Below are 7573 nucleotides of genomic sequence, written 5' to 3' on the forward strand. Positions count from 1 at the left end.
GATATTAATGTGATATTAATATAATAAAAACCTGTTACTTAATTGGTGAGGATATGCTGCTATATTCAAGGAATGGCTCCACAGACCAGAGCTAGAAATACAAAGACAAAAGAAACAGCGCAAAAAACCTCATAGTGTAGTATATAAAATTATATTGTGGTAAAACAGGTGAGTATTGCACGTACATCAAATTCAATAGTTACTAGCAGTACATGTTTTGGACATGTTACCAGTCAGCAACAGATGGTGGGTAAAGATCACCGGATGGCTCCCCTTCTCCTCTCCCGTTTCGTTCAGGATGCCGTGATGCAGGGCAGCAGCCCCTCAGCATGAATACAGCTGTCTCTCCACGTGTAAACCGTGGCTGTTTGCGGTAGGAGCAGGCTCTCAGTCACTGGCTTCAGGCGTGCGTCTGCACGTGTGGCGTCTGCTTGCAGCGCGCTTCGGATGACGTCATCAAGCGGCGCCGATCACTCTGCAGTCTCAGCCAGCCACGGAAGTTAGATGGCATAGATTGCAGTAACGGAGATGGGGCTAGGTGACAGAAATAGGGTACTGGCACACTGCAGGTAGTATCAGAATGCGCCCTCTTATCCAACGCGTTTCGTACTTCAAAGGTACTTCGTCAGGGATATCGGAGGTCTAGAATGGGGCGCTTCTTATACCAAAACCCTCTCATGTGATTGGCTGTTTATTTTGAGTCCAGCCTCTCAAACAAATGAGGGAAATTTAAAAAGATAGGACCCCTAATACATATAACTTTATTGAGAATAGGGGAATCCAATCGATAAATAACTAAAAGTATAAAGAAACAAATATTAATAACCATATCAATGTTAAACAACTCTAAACTAGCATGAATTGAAAGACAGTAGATATAAGATACGGATATATATGAAAAAGACAGGTTGACACTTTCACAGAGATAAAATATTATTGCAGAACTAGAACATTATTAAATAACCTGATTCCTTATTAGTTGTAAAACTTTAAAACCAATAAAAGTATTTTGTACATTTTAAATAATTGAAAATTAATTTAAAATATTTATTTTAAATTTTTATAAAAAGATTCATAATTTAGTATAAAGACCAGACATCAATTTCTTCGTTTAGTCCTAACGGGGACAGTGTTTGTAATTTGTAGATCCAAACACTCTCTTGTTTAGAGAGCATTTTGTCTCTATCTCCTCCCCTTCTTCCTGCGGGTACAGTCTGAATGCCAATGTATCTAAGACAACTATCGTCACTTTTATGTTTTAACTTAAAGTGTCTGGAGACGCTATGATTCTCTAATCCTAATCTTATATTCCTAGCATGCTCCAGGATTCTCACTCTAAGGTAACGTTTTGTCCGACCAACATACTGGTATCCGCATGGACATTGAAGGAGGTACACTACATATGTCGATTTACAGGATATACAATCTTTTATTAAAAAACTCTCATTTGTAGTGTGTGAAGAAAATTTCTTCCGTTCCAAACTAAGCATTTTACAAGATTTACATTTGCCACAGCTATAGTTACCGCTAGGTCTGATTGGTAGCCATGAAGTCTCAGATGAGGATATAGTTGGAGGTCCAATATCACTAGGTGCTAAATAGTGTTTGAGACTTTTGGCCCTGCGGTATATAAAGCTAGGCTGTGGAGACAAAGAAGAACCCAGAATGGGGTCATTACACAGGATATTCCAGTTTTTCTTAATAATATTCTGGATTTGTGTGTTAACTGAGTTATACTCTGTAATAAATGGAATTTTGATTTTATCACCCTCAGTGTTCTCGTCTATTTGTTTGAAATCTTTTTTAGAACCTTTTTGTATAAGGAGGGATTCTCTATCCATTTTACAGACCCTCTCCAACGAACTTATTAAAAGTGCTCTATCATATCCACGTTCTATAAATTTGTCCATTAAAACGATGGATTGATTTTCAAAGTCAATTTGTTGACTACAGTTGCGTTTAATTCGCATAAATTGACTGACAGGAATATTGTCTATCCAGGACCGTTTGTGGTTACTGGTTGACAATAGAAAACTGTTGGTATCCACCTTTTTGAAAAAGGTTTTCGTGTTAATATATGAACCAGTTTTAGATTCCAAATGGAGATCCAAGAAATCAATTTCATTTGTGTGAGTCTCAGCAGTGAATTTCAGATTGAAATCATTGGAATTGAGATACGATTTAAATTGATCTAAAATCGTCTCATCCCCCTCCCAGATACATAGAACGTCATCAATATATCTCTGCCAACTAATCACATGGATAGCAAATGGATTATTATTCCAAATGAAGAGATCTTCCCATACTCCCATGTAAATGTTGGCGTAGCTAGGGGCAAAGCGTGTCCCCATAGCTGTACCACACAACTGGATATAATATTGATCCATGAATAGAAAATAGTTGTGTGACAAGATATATTGAATGGCGTCTACAATGAATTCACAGTTGAGGGGATGCAATTCCTCATCTTTCAATAAAGTTTGTTTAATGGCATCAATACCTTTACTATGTGGGATACACGTATATAATGACTGCACGTCAAATGTTGCCCATCTATAGTTTTCTTTCCATATTTTGGGTTTTAATGAATTAAGAACGGCAGTTGTATCCTTAACATAGGAGGGCAAAATCTTTACATATTTTTGCAAAAAATGGTCCACGTATTGGGACAGATTTGCCGTCAGGGAATTGATGCCAGAAATTATCGGTCTGCCAGGTGGATTTTGTAAACTTTTATGAATTTTAGGCAGATGATAATAAACTGGAACTCTTGGGAACTCAACACAAAGAAATTGATATTCTCGTTTTGTAATTACTGTGGACTCCACGGCTTCATCTAATAGAGCTTTTAAATCTGATAAAAAGTCATTGGTAGGATTTTTAGACAACTTGCCATAGTAAATCGAATCGTTTAAAATTCGAAATGCCTCTGTTTCATAGTCTTGTCTATTTTGGACAATGACTCCCCCACCCTTGTCTGCTTGTCTTATAACAATATTTTTATTTTCTTGTAATTCTTTCACAGCTTGGTGTTCTTTGAACGTTAGATTGTGTTTGATGTCGGAGAATTTAAAGTCTTTAACCATTTTAGTGAACTCATTGTTCACAACATTAAAGAATGAATCAATAAAACTGCCTTTACTATGGGCAGGATAAAACCTTGATTGAGGTTTAAAATCAGTGTGTTTGCATAAAGTATCAACTTCATCCTCATTGACTGATATCTGATTGATTTCTAAATTAGGCTGATCAATACCCAGTTTATTCTTAATGAAATGTCTTTTTAACGTCAAGTTTCTAGTAAATTTGTGCAAGTCAGTAAATAATTGAAATCCATTAGGCCCGCTAGATTGCGAAAATTTAAGGCCTTTATTTAAGACTTGCTCTTGATAAGAAGACAAGGCAATTGAGGATAAATTGAATATGCCATTGGATAGGTTATTGCTTTGTGTTATGGAATCTATCGTGATTCTCTTCTTTGCTTGGGATTTACACCCCCCCCTAGTCCCTCTTCGGGTGAATGATGTCTTTTCTGACATCGTATTATCCCTTGGTGTTGTTTCTCCTTTTCGGATTTCCCTCCCTCTGTTGGCCCCAAGTACCGAGACTTTAGATCAATTTAAATCGTATCTCAATTCCAATGATTTCAATCTGAAATTCACTGCTGAGACTCACACAAATGAAATTGATTTCTTGGATCTCCATTTGGAATCTAAAACTGGTTCATATATTAACACGAAAACCTTTTTCAAAAAGGTGGATACCAACAGTTTTCTATTGTCAACCAGTAACCACAAACGGTCCTGGATAGACAATATTCCTGTCAGTCAATTTATGCGAATTAAACGCAACTGTAGTCAACAAATTGACTTTGAAAATCAATCCATCGTTTTAATGGACAAATTTATAGAACGTGGATATGATAGAGCACTTTTAATAAGTTCGTTGGAGAGGGTCTGTAAAATGGATAGAGAATCCCTCCTTATACAAAAAGGTTCTAAAAAAGATTTCAAACAAATAGACGAGAACACTGAGGGTGATAAAATCAAAATTCCATTTATTACAGAGTATAACTCAGTTAACACACAAATCCAGAATATTATTAAGAAAAACTGGAATATCCTGTGTAATGACCCCATTCTGGGTTCTTCTTTGTCTCCACAGCTTAGCTTTATATACCGCAGGGCCAAAAGTCTCAAACACTATTTAGCACCTAGTGATATTGGACCTCCAACTATATCCTCATCTGAGACTTCATGGCTACCAATCAGACCTAGCGGTAACTATAGCTGTGGCAAATGTAAATCTTGTAAAATGCTTAGTTTGGAACGGAAGAAATTTTCTTCACACACTACAAATGAGAGTTTTTTAATAAAAGATTGTATATCCTGTAAATCGACATATGTAGTGTACCTCCTTCAATGTCCATGCGGATACCAGTATGTTGGTCGGACAAAACGTTACCTTAGAGTGAGAATCCTGGAGCATGCTAGGAATATAAGATTAGGATTAGAGAATCATAGCGTCTCCAGACACTTTAAGTTAAAACATAAAAGTGACGATAGTTGTCTTAGATACATTGGCATTCAGACTGTACCCGCAGGAAGAAGGGGAGGAGATAGAGACAAAATGCTCTCTAAACAAGAGAGTGTTTGGATCTACAAATTACAAACACTGTCCCCGTTAGGACTAAACGAAGAAATTGATGTCTGGTCTTTATACTAAATTATGAATCTTTTTATAAAAATTTAAAATAAATATTTTAAATTAATTTTCAATTATTTAAAATGTACAAAATACTTTTATTGGTTTTAAAGTTTTACAACTAATAAGGAATCAGGTTATTTAATAATGTTCTAGTTCTGCAATAATATTTTATCTCTGTGAAAGTGTCAACCTGTCTTTTTCATATATATCCGTATCTTATATCTACTGTCTTTCAATTCATGCTAGTTTAGAGTTGTTTAACATTGATATGGTTATTAATATTTGTTTCTTTATACTTTTAGTTATTTATCGATTGGATTCCCCTATTCTCAATAAAGTTATATGTATTAGGGGTCCTATCTTTTTAAATTTCCCTCATTTGTTTGAGAGGCTGGACTCAAAATAAACAGCCAATCACAGGAGAGGGTTTTGGTATAAGAAGCGCCCCATTCTAGACCTCCGATATCCCTGACGAAGTACCTTTGAAGTACGAAACGCGTTGGATAAGAGGGCGCATTCTGATACTACCTGCAGTGTGCCAGTACCCTATTTCTGTCACCTAGCCCCATCTCCGTTACTGCAATCTATGCCATCTAACTTCCGTGGCTGGCTGAGACTGCAGAGTGATCGGCGCCGCTTGATGACGTCATCCGAAGCGCGCTGCAAGCAGACGCCACACGTGCAGACGCACGCCTGAAGCCAGTGACTGAGAGCCTGCTCCTACCGCAAACAGCCACGGTTTACACGTGGAGAGACAGCTGTATTCCACCGGACTGCTGTATTCATGCTGAGGGGCTGCTGCCCTGCATCACGGCATCCTGAACGAAACGGGAGAGGAGAAGGGGAGCCATCCGGTGATCTTTACCCACCATCTGTTGCTGACTGGTAACATGTCCAAAACATGTACTGCTAGTAACTATTGAATTTGATGTACGTGCAATACTCACCTGTTTTACCACAATATAATTTTATATACTACACCATCTTAATTTATAATTATGTCTCTCCTACCCCTGATACAATACCAGATGCCCTCTGCAAAAATCTTTCGGTGGGGGTGAGTTACCACATTAGTCTCTCATGGTTATGGTCATTCTTTTATAAAATATAAAGTATCTCACAGTCTATTATTAGGACTTTTGTGGAACATTGTATGTCTCTGGTATTTTTACCTTTGGGTCAACAGACCTCGCTATCTCGTGGAGTGCAGGACTAGTGAGTAGAAGTAATCTGGGCCTTCATTCTCCAACCTGGAACTACTGTAGTAGGCTCTGTCTTTTCTTCTGGTTTCTTTTGTTGGTCCCATCTGGGGGTGTCCTCCGGTCCCACCACTCTCTATCTTCTCAAGTGCCGTCATCTCGGATCCAGGCCCAAGACTTCCATGAAGGCCTTTGCTTCCCCTGGGAGTCACATTGTGGCTTTCTTACTGTCATTTGTTTGCAATCAGACTGAACAGGAAGGCCCATCTGTTCCAGACTCCATATTCTCTGATTGCTGCCATTACAGGTTGCAATTCCCGTCTCTTTGTGAAAGTCTTGAAAGATCCTAAAAGATCTGGATGCTTCAGTCCTCAAAGTCAATGGAGTTTATTTCTGCATATTTTAATTGTTTGGTCCTTTGTCTCAAAATAATGTAGTTTTATCACAACATCTCTGCTCTTTCTGTTATCCCCAAGCCTTGGGCCTTGTGCACAGTGCCCTCTGTCCATTTGTAGCATGGTATCTTGCAGAGATTGGTTAATCGCTGTAAACAGGCATTTGAGGTATGGCTGAAGCTCTTCTCCGAGTTCAGTAACTTCCTCTTTGGTGTTAGTCTGGAGTTGGGGCGACTCCTCCATTTTGTCTTCAAAATCTGTTGACCTAATTTTTAGAATTGATATCTCCACTTTTAGCTTTGTCTAAAGCCATTTGGAATGAGTTTTGTGCTTCCTTAAATAGTTCTTTCAGGTCTTTTTTTGTAATGTGGGTGTTTTCTTCCTCCTCTAGGTCTGACTCCAGCAGTACACATGCACATCGGCTCAACCCGCAGCCATCTCCCAGGGCCAGAGCACTTTTCTGGAAGAAACAAATGAGTTCCTGGGCTATGTTCTTTTTATATTTGGGAGGCATCCATAGCATGTGTGTATGTCTTTATTTATATAGCGCCATTAATGTACATAGAGCTTCACAATACTAATACACGTGACAATCATATAAATAACAAATAATACAAATAACAGATCATGGGAATAAGTGCTTCAGACATAAGTGTAACATTGTGGAAGAGGAGTCCCTGCTCCAAAGAGCTTACAATCTAATTGGTAGGAAGAACGTACAGAGACAGTAGGAGGGAATTCTGGTAAGTACGTCTGCAGCGGGCCAAGCTTTATGTATCATGTGTCCAGTATTATCCACACTGCTATTCATATGCTTCTTTAAGCAGGTGTGTCTTAAAGTGGGTCTTAAAGGTGGATAGAGAGGGTGCTAGTTGGTATTGAGGGGAATGGAATTCCAGAGGTGTGGGGCAGTCAGTGAGAAAGGTTTAAGGCGGGAGAGGGCTTTAGATACAAAAGGGGTAGAGAGAAGACATCCTTGAGCAGAATGCAAGAGTCCGGATGGTGCATAGCGAGAAATTAGGGCTGAGATGTAATGAGGGGCAGAAGAGTGTAAAGCTTTAAAAGTGAGAAGGAGAATTGAGTATATATTACGTGTCTTATATACTTGTTTACTGATGTTTTTCTTTCAATGTGGATGGTTATAATTAAGCATTTCTTAGCGGGGTTCACTGAGTTGATCTAGCAAGTGTCCATGCACCTCGACATCATGTGTGCGCCCCAATAAAGGCAATTTGAATGCTACGGTGGTTAAAAAAAATATATATTTATTTT

The sequence above is a fragment of the Ascaphus truei genome, chromosome 2, assembly GCF_040206685.1.
Source record: "Ascaphus truei isolate aAscTru1 chromosome 2, aAscTru1.hap1, whole genome shotgun sequence".
In the NCBI taxonomy this organism is placed as follows: domain Eukaryota; kingdom Metazoa; phylum Chordata; class Amphibia; order Anura; family Ascaphidae; genus Ascaphus; species Ascaphus truei.